This window comes from Natator depressus, chromosome 1 (genome assembly GCF_965152275.1).
Source record: "Natator depressus isolate rNatDep1 chromosome 1, rNatDep2.hap1, whole genome shotgun sequence".
In the NCBI taxonomy this organism is placed as follows: Eukaryota; Metazoa; Chordata; order Testudines; family Cheloniidae; genus Natator; species Natator depressus.
This window is the reverse complement of record NC_134234.1, coordinates 239,294,132-239,309,566: the sequence shown is the minus strand read 5'-3', so window position 1 is coordinate 239,309,566 and position 15,435 is coordinate 239,294,132. Positions and strand designations below refer to the sequence as shown.

The window sequence follows — 15,435 nt, the reverse complement described above, 5'->3', positions numbered from 1 at the left end:
CCGAACTTTGATACCAACATCAGAAGTATTGTCAAACAGTGAATAATCAAGTGCTGTAATGTCACTCTTATAACTGCTTCAGTGGAGTAAGGGTAGAGGGTGAAGAAAGTTGTTCAAAAAAACTTTCAAGTAAAATTGCTTTAGTATAGCAAAATGCAGCTTTTAAAAAATAATTTTCTTTTCCTTTCCCCATTGTAAGTATAACGTGGAAGTAGTCTGCCTTTTAAGTCGTATTCTAAAAGTTATGATTTCTAACTCTCTGTAGAGCAATCCTTTTTGTAAACATTTTGCTTAACTTTGCACAATTGGTCTAATCTTGACCAGAAGTATCTTGTTATTCTCAGGTATTTGATATCATTCAACTAATAAAGACATAGGACATAATCCTAATTGTTCATTAGGAGATGAGTTCCCCAGTTAATTTAAATTAAGTTTTTTGCTCTATTCTGTGGGAGTCTGGTGGGGTGATTTCAACCCTTTCAGTACTTCAGAGAGAACTACAGAGACATGGGTCTGTCTCTGTGTACAACATTCTCAGCCATGCCAGTCGTGTACAGAAAGTGCGCTCAAAGAGTTGACTTCCAAGTGCATGTAGTGATCTCATGACTAGACTTTTTAAAAGCCTTGGATATGGGAATTATACAGCTGCTAATGCATTCTGCGGGTACAATGCTACAGAAATCCACAAGGCCCTAGGTATATGACAGCGTATGTTCAGACTACACAATCCTCTTTGTATTTGCAGTCTCTTAAACATTTTCCTTGAAGTTTTTTTTTTGTTTACTTAGGTTTTTGAACTATGCTTATGTAAATATTTTAATTCTGAAAATGTGTGTATTTGACATCTGAGTTAATAATTTAGTGGATGGTGGTACTTATCAAGTTGTGCCATCCTAGGTAGGTTATCATTTCTGTAGTGCAATGGTTCCAGATTTCAAAAGTGCAGTCTTTTTTCTCACTTTGTTCTTCCCTTTCATCACTATTTCCCTCCCATGCAAATGAAGCATATGGGGAAAGGTAGACTGAAATTTGTCCTTTTATTCTAGCTCACAGCTCCTTATTTACATGTTAAAGATGTTGGCTTATTCCTAGAAGTGATACGTTATACAATGTTTTCTGTAAAGCTACACAGTTCTGGACAGAAAATGGCATTCTGCTCACTGATGTGACACTTGATTTCTGTGCAGAATATTTTCCTCTGAAAATTCACCAACAAATTGTAATATGCTTGGTAATTGCCACACAAAGCGATTCACATACCTGTTACTCAGATTATTATGGATTTGTGCAGTGTTAGGGGGAAGAGCTGTCCAGAGACAAGCTTTTGCTCAGAAATCAAGCATCAGGTCAAGGAAAAGTGTAATTTCTTTCCAGAATTGTCTAAAGAGTGTGTAGCTATCCTTTTACAGAGAACTGGTTTGTCACTCATACTTTATATAGTCAGATGTGGCCTTGTAGATGTGGACTGGGACTCAGGAGACCTGGGTTTTGTTTCTGTCTCAGCCACTGGCCTGCTGGGCGACCATGGTCAAGTTACATCACCTTCCTGTGGCCTCACTTTCCCCACTTTAAGTGCTTTGAGATCTTCTGATGAAAAGTGCTATATAAGAGCTAGGTGGTGTTATGATTCCTTACTGTACTTATGGATCATTTGTGCAGTAGAGGTGTCATGGAACACTTTATTTCTAAAAATATATACAAATATGAATTAGCATATTTTAGTATGAAAACTTACAGATTTAAAATTTGAATTGCAAATAAGTAACCAGCTGAAATCTATGAATTAGAATCTAGGAATAAGTAACCAGTTTTCTCTAATAGGGAAGGAAATTAAATGAATTGGATGACCTTTTTACTCTATTGCTATTATTTGAAAGGTTGGCTTTTCAATATTGATTTGAATTTCTATAATAGCACCAAAACAACTGAATAAAGAAAGAAACAAAACCTGAGATGGGGAATGCCACAGTATATAATTTTCTGGCATATTGTCTACTCCTTGTGATGATCCAGCCCTTTCATTTTGAGACAGATGACTGCGAGAACTTCTTGTACTGTACATCTTGCCAATGACTCTTGTAGCGTGTTATATTCTGCTTAATCAGGCATAAATAAATTTCAGATAAAAATATGCATTGGCAGAAGCATATGAGAACTCAGGATTGGCATGGCATGAGCTGATGCACAAATCAGACTTTAAGATATGTACAGGAGTCTGAACAGCATTAGCTTTGCTTGGTTATGATCAGTGTCATTCTCACTTTAATGACTATAACCTCTCCACACCCAAAGCCTTAAAAAATACACATTGCAGTGAAGTTATAAAATTTGATTGCTTATTTGACAAGGACAAAGGAGTCTTTTCCAGCTTGTGCGGGGTTCTTTTTGGTTTTTTTGCTATGATAGGTTGGTTGGTTTGAGAGTTTGTTGGGGTTTTTCTTTTGGGGGGGGGGGGGGGGATGATGTTGCTTTTTCAGGGTTTCTTTGTAATGGTCCCCAGCAATTAGCTATTCTAAATGTGTAAACTGCAGCACTCATAAAGGTCAATTGGATTAAGCAGAGGTAAGAAGTTTCATGAAAACCAGTCCCTGTGTTACCAGTGTGGAAGAAAACAAGTCCTCACTCTGCGTTTGTTAGAAACAAGTCAGAGACAGTTTATTACGAGCAATTGCAAGGGAAGACTGCGGTCAGACTGGGGGTCCCCTGACCTTAGGCAGATCTTCCCCCTACAAGCAGTGTTAGACAAGTATTTATACTTTCCGTTACATACATCAACGACTAACATTTATCCTTTGTTTATGCAAATTCCTTCCAGATGCTACCTTATCTCAAGGTTTCTGCTTACGTCAGCATTCCATCTTTAAAACTAAAAGCAAGGATGAAAACAGCATCTCTTACAACTCTCGCGTTATTAGGGTTAGGGTTTCCTTTCACTCTATCCTTAAATTGACTAAGACATCTACCCCCAGATCCTCCTTTTTCTCTTTTTCTGCTTCCACACTGGTATGCCAGCTTCCTGTCACCTGGATGTCAGCATATCATTTGGGTGGGCTAATTTATAGAGAGCCTCTCCCCATTCACAAAGGGCAAAGTGAACATTTTCATTCCGAGATGAAAAAGGGTTTTAGATGTAAATAAAAATATCAGACTAAAGTAAAATATGGAGTGTTTCATGACAAGGGGCAGGTCCAATAAAACCCTTTCCTTTAGGATTGCTCTTTGCTTGCAGCTTGTCTCTCTAGGACTTCAACATTTTGGTTTCCTGGAAGTAGAATCTGCCAGATACCACATTTCAGTTCCTTAGACATGGAAGCCTGTCTTTTCCTTAGTCTCTCAGGAACACTGTTTGCTAATTGATTATAAAAATTAAATCTGGGGGGAAATATATATATTTTATATGCAAACATTGTTGGGTTTGGGGTCAGGACACACAAGCACCAATTTCAGATAATTTTGGTCTTGGTGGGTTTGGCTGGAATTAATAATAAGATATTATGAAATGCTTAAAAATATGATATCGTATTCCTAAACTGGCCATCTGCAATCCAGCCGAATAAACATGCTTTCAAGCACATATTCCGCTCCTCCTGTCTCTGTCCCTAACAGGCCTGTGGTTTCTTTCTTCCTGAGTCCAGTAACAAAGTATTCGTTTATAGAGAGAGCTCTGATGATGGAAATTTGGCATTTTGGGGAGCGCGGGCGGGGAGAGTGTGGGGGGAGGGGAGCCACCGGAAGAATGGAAACCATAACATCTCAATTCTGGTGAATTGGATAAACGGGTTTCTAAATTTGTCCCTCCCTTCTGGGCTCCCTTAAAACCACAGTTCTCCAGAGATCTGAGAGGTTAACGAGTGCCTGGTCTATAACTGGATGATAAAATAGGCTTCTGGTCCTAAGCAGAAAAGGGCAACATAAAAACTTTTGCTTCAAGGAACTGACAAATCAGCACAGACGCATTGGAAAACATCTGGACTCATGAGAGATGCCATCTTGCCTTGGAAAGGTGACATTTGGTGAAGTTTCATGAAATATTGAGTGGATATTCAAGAGCAGGGTCTGTTGGAGTTTTCAGGCAGAAGTAGGAGGATGCTGTCACTGTTTCAGTTCTAGTATCATCTTTGTTGCCTCCAGTGACTGTGGCTAAGCACCTGTGTATTGAAGTAACATCTAGCATAATAGGTTTCAGAGTGGTAGCCGTGTTATTCTATATCAGCAAAAACAACGAGGAGTCCTCGTGGCACCTTAGAGACTAACGTACTTATTTGGGCATAAGTTTTTGTGGGCTAAAACCCACTTCATTAGATGCATGGAGTGAAAAATACAGTAAATAGTGTATATATGTTACCGCACATGAAAAGATGGGAGTAGACTTACCAAGTGTGTGGGGGGGGGGGGAGGGTCAGTGCTAACAAGGCCAATTCAAACAGGGTGGAAATGGCCTATTCTCAACAGTTGACAAGAAGGAGTGAACATCAACAGAGGGAAGATTACTTTTTGTAGTGCTAAAGAGGCCAGTTCAATCAAGGTGGACGTCGCCCATTCCCAACAGTTGACAAGAAGGTGTGAGTAACAACGGAGGGAAAATAACTTTTTGTAGTGCTGTGATATATATCCTGCTTACTGAATTTTTCACTCCATGCATCTAGCTTAATGAGTATATTGTTCCCTCTATACATTTATATTTATATAACTCCTGTATGATAACTTGAGCATTAGGGAGCGAATATATCCCTAAAAGAATTTTCAGTCTAAGCAGTTGTGCAGTTTTTGTTTGTTTTAATAGCCCTTGTACAGCAAATAGTAGATCAGTAGCCACTTGACTGGGACCGAAGCAGATCTAGGGGAAATTGGTGGATGGCAGTTCAATCAGGATAAAGCTGTCAAGTTTGTTACTTCAGATTCAGTAATTTTAAGTATTATCATGAGGCCAAGTAATATATATGTGTGTAATGAATTCCATCAACTCAAGGATCTGAGAGCCAAAGTGGAATACATCTAGTCTTGAATTTCTAAAGTGAAAATTTAAATCCCAACTCTCAGTGATTTTTAAGGAATTTGTGAGGGAGAGTGGTAGAGCTTGTTGCCCCTATTCCTTTGAATAGGTAGCCCTAATCACACCAGTTAAAGACCAGGAGGCAATGCGATGTCTTCTTTCAGGAATAGTTAGAGAAAGATAATCCTTCCTCATTTATCAATTAATTTACCTTTGGACGACATGGGTCTAGTTGTGGTGTTTACAGGGCACCAGAGCGTTATGCTAGAGGAGGCTGAATAGTTGAGGACTGTTTTGTGAGGGAAGCAAAATTTATTGTAAGAATGCTGGTTCTCTCCAGCAAGTTAGGTCACTTTATAGACAAGTGCTGGGAAGGAAGCTAATTACTTAGATGTTGATATCAAGGTGCAAGGAAATGCAGGATAGGAGTCAAGGAAGGAATATTTAGGGTACAAAGTACCATAGAAAGCTGAAACTCAATACAGAAGTATTACTAGATACACACTTATGATCACTCAGATAGAGAACTAGTGTGTTCCCATGCATGGACAAGAAGACTTCAGAGAAGAAGTGTGAAAGTTCATTAGGAACTTTTTGGGTTAGTGAAGTCTTGCACTGCTGGAAGGGGCTCAGTCTAAACTTTAAGCATGCCAGATTGCTACCAGTGAATACGGAGGTTTGGGGAATAATTTAAAACTAATAATTTAAAATTATTAATAAAACTAATAATTTAAAAAGCCATCAGATGCAGAGGGCAGTTCAGGCTGGACAGGAATACTAATATGGCTGTAGATGTGATGAGGAACAAAAGAATTTAACTTGTTTCCAGTCCAAAGGCAGTTGAGGATCAAGTGGTTCAGATTTCAGTTGAATGAACCTATTAACAATAGCTGTACTGTAATCAGAAAGACATTTATGCATTTCATTCATGAAATGAAAGCTTAAATACAATGCTGGAATGTTTGACTTGTCAAGAAGACCAGAATAATTGGTGTCATCAAGATGTGAACTAATTTTAAAAAATAAATTAACTAGGGAGAGGGGAAAGAGTTGCATTTATATACAAGGAAGACCATCATTTAATGGGTAAAATCTGTTTAGTCATAAATCACAGGTGCTAGACACACAAAAAGTAAAAGTATTTTACTTGGATTAGAATGATAAGGAGCATAATGTGTCAAAAGAGATTAAAAGTTTCAAAATATACTGGAATAGTAAAATTGGAGGATTTGTAACTGCTGTAATTAGCTGAATGGCATGTTGAGACATGGATTGTTAAAGCAAATTATTGATATCATAAACAACTGCTTTTTGAGCAGTTTGTTTTAGAGCCTCATAGAGCAAGGTGGAGTTAATTTTGGTGGTGCATGTTGGAGTTCCTCTGGGTAACAGTGAATACTGCACAATTGTTAGATTTCATATTCACTAAAGGAGGAGCCTCCATTTTGGAAACGCAAGTGCAGTAAGTCACCAGGACTGAATGGTTTTCATCTAAAAGGAAAAGTGCAGAATAGTGGCAATACCGATGAAGCTTTTAGACCAATGTTTTATGGAATCCCTTCCATTCTGTTTTGGACTCCCTTTTAACTTCTCCTTCAACATGAAAACCAACATGTTTAGTTTCAATCCAGGGAGAACTATTAAAATACTTGAAACTAACCACTCTAGCCATTTTTGGAATGATTTAACTTAGAAAATGTAACTTTTTTGACTCTTAAAAAAATCAGCTTTTTGAGGATACCATAATGCAAATGGCTAACTTTCTAATTTTAAAACTTGTAGTGTACTTACTGTTTAATGGTGTATAGTACAGAGGTTGGTTTGAAGAAATTTTGTTCAAAAATAAAATTTAAGATTTCCTTGCAAACTGACTATGCTTAATCAGCTTTGAAAGCAAATCGGTAGTACATCAAAGTCATCAGTTAACTGGTTATGCATCAGAGAATTGGATATAAGTCTGCAGTGGAGAAAGGATGATACAGCACCAGATGTTGTACAAATGTAATCTCTACAGCAGGTTTAGTCTCCATCAACAACTGCAGTGAACTGCAAAGAATTTAATGTTCTGTAGACGCATCGATCTACTCTAGTAAATTGTAATTTCTAGTACAGAATACCCAATTACAACAGACACAGATTAGTGGTTTATGTTCACAGGTGCATTGCGAAAAATTAGCTCCTGCTTTTGCCATTCTCAAGCTTTCTGCCTGCAGGAGAGGAAGATCACTAACTCCTTTGCCGGTGGCCTATTGAAAAGCAGTAGATTATGTCCTTTTGGCTGCCTATCTCACTGTGAGGGATTGTTCATCTGTTGGGAATACAAAATGTATTGGAAATTGTTTCGGTGCCTTATTCCACATAGCACTTGGCGCATTGTTCTTCAAGGTTTTCAGCCTGAGAACTGAACATATTATTTCAAAAGGTTCCATCAGTACTTGGAGTCTCAGTCTGTGCCCTGTTCTGCTTCTTTTTCACTGCTGAGGTAGTGCAAAGGGAGTATTGTAAATGTGTAGCACCAAAAAAAATGGCTGCAGAGTGAAATTATTCATTGGACTAGTTGAGAACTAGTGCACAGTACCAAAAATTAGTATAAAGGGAAATATCAGATTGTTTTCAGTTTGGATCTACGCTATAGACTTTGGCTCCAAGAAACTTAACATTCAACATTGGGAATGATGGACTCATAAGCTTTGATTTAAAAACAAAAGTTTCTGCCATTTTTCCTGCAGAAAGAGCACAAAATATAACTTGGTCTCAAGGAAGATCGTAAGAGGTGCCAACATGTCACCTCAGGCAAATCAAGGATGGGGTGGGGGACACATCTGGAGGTCCACAGGAAAGGAGGGAATCTTCCCAAGCCCTTTGTTCTTACCTAATCCACCTTACTTGTGAACCTACTGGTGCTTGTCCATTTACCTAAGGAGGCTTCTGAGTGCAACTCTTCCAACCCTCCCCAACCCAAAATGCTTCCTTAGTCTCATTTACATTTTTCAGTGTATCTTAATAGGAGCAGAATTAAGGTACTTTGGATGCCTTGCTTAAGAAGTGCAACCCTAACTCTGCCATTTCCTGGTTTTCTAACATTTGAGGGTTTTTTTAAAAACTAACTTTATTGTAATGCACATATTGAGCAGTTCGTGAAATATGACAGAAATATTATCTCCAGGCTTTTTGTCTGATAAATGTGTAAAAAGTCTGAGTATTTTTATTGTAGTTAATGTTTTGACATGCAATATTACAGATAATGAGGGTAAGCAAAAATTTTACACTTTTTAATGAAGAATGCTTTCCCAGGATCATAAAATAATGGCTATTTCTCATAAATACATGTGTGAATGGTTTGGGTGTATTATTAAAGAGTGCAGGTGTAGATTTTGCCTTCCTCTGAAGTATGGAAGGTATTACCTAAGAACAGACTAGACAGACCTGTTGTCTGATTTGATAAGGCAGTTATATAAAAGTAGGATCTGTCACTGCTAGGTGACTGGTGTTTATGGTATTAACTAGGTTGTTACAGGATTGCCTCCTGTTTTATTAGACCTAGAAGATAGTGCTCTAGAGAGAGGGTCTGTTACTATAACATTTGCAAAGGCTAAGCTTGAGAGAACAGACTTGACATTTAGAAAGGGTAAGTGGATCCCTGACCGATGCTTATGCATCCGTTCCATTTGCTTTTACTCTGTAATTTGCTTAATAACAGGTTTAAATGCTATTTATATTTATAAAATATAAATATAAATATTTAGCATGTACTGGGGAGACCAATTCACCTTGTCCACCTTGTGGAGTATCCTTAAAAAGCGTAATACTTAGGTATTTAATTCTGCCTTTTGGAATTGTGTAAAAACACTCTGCAGTATTTAAAACTCTTCCTGGAGTAATTTTATGGGGGGTAAACCCTGCTTATTCCAGAAATAGGCAGCATCTCAAGTATCCCAGTACTTGATAACTGTACACTGAGATTTTTATTAGGAGAAAGCCATTAAGAACCTTGACACCTTTTGACAGATGAAATAGGGCTCTCTGCATCTTAGTATTGCTCTCTGATCAGTCAGAACTATTATTCTCTAGACACTCCCTCTGTTCTTAAACTTGACTGTAAAAGTGATAGTTGTTTGGGGAAGATGAGACCAGCTAGATGAACTCTGCTGTCTAGTTGGCAAGGAAATGCATTGGTGCCCGTTATAACAGGCAAGAGATTAAACACTGTGAAGATAATACTGCTGACTCTGCCAACAATCTCAACCACTAGTTATTCCTTGCAAGTGTGTGGGTTTTTTTAAGATTAGTATCTTAGTTCAAAACCCTTTGTTGAAAACTGTCAGAGAGATTAATGTGACTGTTGACAACATATTGTGACTGCTGTGAGAGAATTCTCCTGAGAATAGAAAACATTAAGGGCTAGGTTTAAGCAAAACAATAGAAATACTTTAAGGGAAAACCAGCTCTTTACATTTTGGTGTTTTGTTTCATGGGCTCAAAAGATGGTAATAAATTTGCATTTTACCATCTTCTGTTTTTTCTCTTTTTTTAAACCTTATTTCATTTGCTGTTTTGAAACCTCTCCCTGACTAGTCCCTTCTGGAGAATAAAAATATCCATTCTTCTGCCATGAATTCTGTACTTTCATTGCTGAAGAAAGCCGTTGCCCTGCTTTTCATTGGCTGTGGCTGATGGGGGCGTGAGGGAGTGTTCATTGTGCAGCTCACATGAAGGTTGGAATTTACTCTTTTAAATCTTATTAAATAAATTGAAATAAATTATTTTGAGTTCCATTTTCTATGATAATGAGTGGTTCAGTATTTACTCTAAAGCTTTTAGCATTATTGGTTTGCCCGTGGTAATAAACCTAAACATTCCCTTTGTTGTGCTTTTACATTCTTTGTGCCTTGCTTATCAAGCTTTCCACACCCCTCCCCACAACTTCATTTTGTCCTTTTTTCAGAAATAATCCTATTCTACATCTTACCAGTGCTTTTCCTTTGTCACATGTTTGTTTTTATTAATATACAGTTAGTGTGGATTTCATAAATTACATTGTACGTAGATTTTTTTTTTTACTGATGTGTTGAAGTATGCCAGATTGCAATTGGTGAATCTGATATGTTTTTCTGTAATGCTTAGGAAAAATTACTTGAATAGGTGATCTGTGTTAGTGATTGGTCTAAAGCTGGTATTGTTTTTTATGAAGAAATTAATTGTGTAAAAATAGAACTGAAATCTGCATGTGTCTGTGATGGATATTTATTTGGAGATAAAGCTGCTAGTTGGTAGTTCCAGAGAAGGAGATATGTGGGTGGACTATAAGGTTGAGAAGGGGCACTGATGGGTATTCAGTAACATAACTGATTATTTCCTTGCTTATTAAACTTTATGTAGGCTATGTAGTCTAGCACCCCGTGTTCAAAATTATCAAAGCCTTTTGTGCAATTAAATATCTGTGTTCATAGCTCACATGGATTATTATCCAGTCTGTCCCACTGCAAAGACCATTTGTCTTCCAAACCCCCTAATACACACAGCTATGCTGCCATCCTTCCATTATGACTTTTCTGTAGAATCCGTTACTCACCTACCCCACTCTCCCATCATGACACCCTTCTGTACACAGCCTGAATTGTCCCAGTGTCTCTTCCATCCCCAGAGTAGCTCTCCCCTGGGTTGGTGAATGTTTTGAGAATTGAGACTGTTGGTGCATGGAGACAACAGGCTCTGAGTAGGGAGCTTAGGAGAGCAGGGTTCTGCATGCTCACAGTTCTGTATGAGGACATGGTGTGTGATAGCACTGTCTTCCATTTGTGCCCATCCCATCTCAAGCCCTATATCTCCCCTCATCAAATTCCTCATAAATCTTCACACAGCTATCATTCCCTAAACAAGGCCTTCTGAGTCCTGAGGTGGTAATATCTCATTGGAATGTTGAAATCTGATGGGGACCTGGAGGGTTATCATCTTTCAATGAAGCCTCTTCTGTAGAAGTTTGTCAGATTACCATACTTCCCAGAAGTGGAGTCAGAAATCTTGTCCTAAGAAAAAAATCACTTGACCAAAAAGGTCCGAATCTAAGATAATTCCTTAAAGAAATGGGATTCTAGATTTTTAAGAAAACTTCTAACCAAGAGGAAGAAATTTGTTAAATGTATATCTTACAGTCATGTTTTCATTGTGCATTTATTCAATATCACCTTTCAAAAGAAAAGGTAGGAAACATTTTTTAAAAATGAAGATTGGTATTAGGTAAATACCAGATAAATTTTCCTGTATTCTCAAGTGATCTCTCCATCTTAGCTTCAGCCATTTTCAGTTCCAAAAGATTGTAATTCCAGCACATGGAGCAGTTGCTCTCAATGTCTTAGGGAAAAATATTAATATATAAATAAAAGTTTTCTTTTAAAAGAAAGTTTTGATTTAGTGCTCAAATTGGCTATATATGGTAATGTCCTGTGTAATTTTACCGTGGTCCAAAGCATATGCACTAAAAGAAAAAAAAAAAAAGGAAATGTAAGGTCTCTCTCACACACATACACCCTCTCTTTCTCGCTCTCTCTCATATGGGGGCACTCATGCCCTTTTCAAAATAGATGGTGTTATTTGAAGAATCCCTTAGAGAAAGTTCTCATGGATTCATCCAGATGGAACAACCTATTTTTCTCCATCCAGCACTTTAGTCAGGGATGGATGAATGACCCTTATACTTAGCTGTGGGTGTGCATTCCAGCCTGTAAACAACCCTGCTAGCTCTTTTGTTCTTCTGGAGGCAGGAAGTATTTTACCCAACTTTTCAGGGCCGAGATCAACCAAGATCCTCCTCCAATAACAGACGATGTAAATTTGCCACGTAAAAAATATAATATATTCTTCGTCAAGTGATTTTGCGTATACATGCTACTCTTGATGTCTGTGGGCCCACCGTATGGCCATCAGAAACTTTTTCCTCAGCAGTACCCACTGAGCAGCCGAATTCCCCCACTACCATGCACCACTGCATGAAGGTATAAAAGGCCGAGCTGCCCCTTGCCCACCTTAATTCCTTCTTACCTCCCTCGATGGTCATTCAAACCCTGTTTAATATCAGAACAGTTTTCTCAGCTTTTGTGTATAATAGCATATATAATATAGTTAGTCTGGTGATTAGTACAGTTAATAAGTTTTAGTTCTTCAAGTGCTTGTTCATGTCAATTCCAATCAGGTGTGTACGTGCATGGTAGGCGGAAGATTTTTCCCTAGCAGCATCCGTCAGGTTGGCCTGGGCGCCCCCTGGAGTCACACCTTCATGGCAGTCAATAAAGGGCCCTACTGACCTGCACCCCCTCAGTTCCTTCTTACCGCCAGTGATGGTTAGCTGGAACTTCCCTATGCTCTTGTCTCGACAGGCGCATTTAGCAGTGTTCTTATATTGTTCTCCATTAGATCTCCATTGTTCATTAATAGTTAGTAGTTCATTAGTGTTAGATAAGTTTCCTTTGGGGGCTAATCCCCTCCTACGCTCCTGACACTGGGGCATGCGGGGTCTCTGGGCTTCAAAGTCTGTGGCAAGTGTATGCCCAGAAGCGATCCTCAACCTCGTGAGAAGGCCATCAGAAGGATCATTGTGCCATTTGTAAGACCTTTCAGCCCAGAACTTCAAAAGATAGAGAGCAGTGCCTGAAGGTCCTGTTGATGGAGGCAGCACTCCACCCCCAGCCCGACCCCGGGTTGACAGACCCTGCGCCAAGTACCTCCTCCTCAGTGTGGAGCGTTCTGACACCGTCAGCACGGGCACTGGTGCCGGGTAACGATAAGGACTCATGGCACTGTCTCAGCTCCACTGGGCACTGTCCCAGAAGAAGAGGTCGGAGAGGGGTTGCTCTCTCCCTTATACACCTAAGTAGCCTGCCACTGTTAGACCCAAGTCAGCCACACTAGTGCTGCTCCACCAGTGACGGTCACGCCAACTCCTGCCCATGTAGAGGGGTGATTGAGTCTGGTCCCCGCTTGCTTGCTGAGACCAAGCCGTGAGCTGCACCTCCCTTCGACACCGGAGGCGTTTGAGGCATCCCAAGAACTGCGTCACCTCACAGCACCGTTCTCTCCTCCCAGACAGGATAAGTCACTGGCACCGGTCGCTCCCCAGGCTCCTTCAAGGGGAAAGCCCGCTATGATGGCCCACCGATCTCCGACCCCACTGCGCCGCTCCCCAGCATCGGAGCACACCCAGTCATGCCGATCCCTGAGCCCTCGGCACGAAAGCACGGTGCCTAGAAATACCACTCCCCCATGGTCATCATTTTCAGACACCTCGGAGTCAGAGTCAGGCTCCTATCGGTCTCAAAGGAGTAGGAGCAGATGGTCCACATCAACTCGGGACAGTATCCTTACCTGGCACAGCAGTGGACCACCTCAGCAGGTCATTTCAAGTCCACGAGTGGTCCCTTCACCCAGACGTCGCATTTTCAATCTTCCAGAGGTGGGGCTTTCCCCAGATAGACCTATTTGCCATGTGACACAACAGGAAGTACCAGCGGTTCCGATCCTTGCAGAATCAGAGCCCGGGCTCCAGAGCAGATGCATTCCTCCTTCCATGGGGGGGCCATCTCCTTTACGCCCATACTGCTCATTCACAAGGTGGTACTCAAGATCCAGAGGGGACAAGCTCAGGTCATATTGATAGTACCAACCTGGCCCCATCAGCACTGGTACACATCTCTCCTAGACATGTCCGTGAAAGCCCCGGTCACCCTTTCACTCCTCCCGGACCTTCTGATGCAAGATCATGGTCGTCTTCAACATCATGTTGCTTCACCTCGCGGCATGGAAGCTCCATGATTGAACCCGATGGAGCTTTCCTGTTCAGATCAGGTTCGACTAGTCGTCCTTGGCAGCAGGAAACCCTCTACTAGAGCCACCTACCTTGCCAAGTGGAAGAGATTTTCAATCTGGTCGGCGCAGCACCATTCATGCCCGACACTAGCCTCAGTGTCGCTCATTCTGGACTACCTCCTCCATCTGAAGCAGCAGGGGCTTTTGTTGTCCTCAATAAGAGTGCGCTTAGCCACAATATCGGCCTTCCATCTGGGTGCAGGGGGCCGCTTGGTGTTTGCTAATCCTGTGGTAAGCCGATTTTTAAAAAGGCTCGACAGGCTGTACCCGAACGTCCGTCAGCTGGTCCCTACCTGGGACCTCAACCTGGTCCTCTCTAGACTCATGGGACCGCCCTTTGAACTGTTGGCAACGTGCTCCCTGCTCTACCTCTCTTATAAGGTGGCATTCCTGGTAGTGATAACCTTGGGCAGGAGGGTGTCTGAGCTCAAGGCCTTAACATCGGAGCCTCCTTACACATCAACCAGGATATCTTCCTCCCAGTATTCTACCCTAAGCTGCACTCCACCGGCAAGGAGCAGAGACTTCACTCTCTGGATGTCCACAGGGTGCTAGCCTTTTACATCGAGAGAACAAAGCCATTCAGAAAATCACTCCAGTTATTCATGGCAGTGGCGGACAGACTGAAAGGTCAGCCAGTGTCATCACAACGCATTTCGTCGTGGATCATGTCCTGCATTCGTGAGTGTTACAACCTGGCAGGGGTTCCCGCACCCCCAATCACTGCACACTCTACCAGGGCGCAGGCTTCATCAACAGCATTCCTGGCACATATGCAGAGCAGCGACGTGGTCCTCCATCGACACTTTCACCACGCACTATGTGATTTCCCAGCAGGTCAGAGATGATGCAGCCTTCAGACGAGCAGTGCTCCAATCAGTGGAAGACTCCGACCCCACCTCCTGAACTTAGGCTTATGAGTCACCTGATTGGAATTGAACAAGCACTCAAAAAAGAAAAAACAGTTACTCACCTTCTCGTAACTGTTGTTCTTTGAAATGTGTTGTTCATGTCCATTCCAATACCCACCTTCCTACCCCTCTATCTGAGTAACCGGCAAGAAGGAACTGAGGGGGTGGTGGGTCAGCAGGGCTCTATACTGAGCGCCATGAAGGCGCAACTCCAGGGGGCGCCCAGGCCAACCTGACCGATGCTGCTAGGGAAAAATCTTCCAGCTACCATGCATGTGCACGCACACACCTGATTGGAATGGACATGAACACCACATCTCGAAGAACAACAGTTACGAGAAGGTGAGTAACCATTTTTTCTTTAAACAACTTTTTTTCAGACTTCTTGTTTTGCCCATTTTTAGGGGTTTCTGCTTGTGGTACTGAGGCATGTCCCAGTCACCAGGGTTCAAGCCATGTACTCAAGGTCTGTGTCAGTGAGCGACCTGCACAATAGCTGTCTGAAGTGCTTGAGTGAAGCACATGTAAAAGACCAGTGCTACATTTGCAGGGTCAGGACTAGAATCAAGAAGGATAGGGAGGCTAGACTGAAATGGCTGCTGCTGGCTGCCCTGGCCAGGGGAAGATCTCCATCCTCTTAGTCTGGTAAGAGAGGTGAGAAGGAGTTAAATA

The 15,435-nt window shown here is 41.1% G+C and overlaps 1 protein-coding gene across 10 annotated transcripts in view; it reads left to right on the top strand.

Annotated features, from left to right (window-relative positions):
- The window catches only part of ERC1 (ELKS/RAB6-interacting/CAST family member 1), a 553,011-nt gene that overhangs the window by 307,283 nt on the left and 230,293 nt on the right, over nucleotides 1-15,435 (top strand). The window lies entirely within an intron of this gene.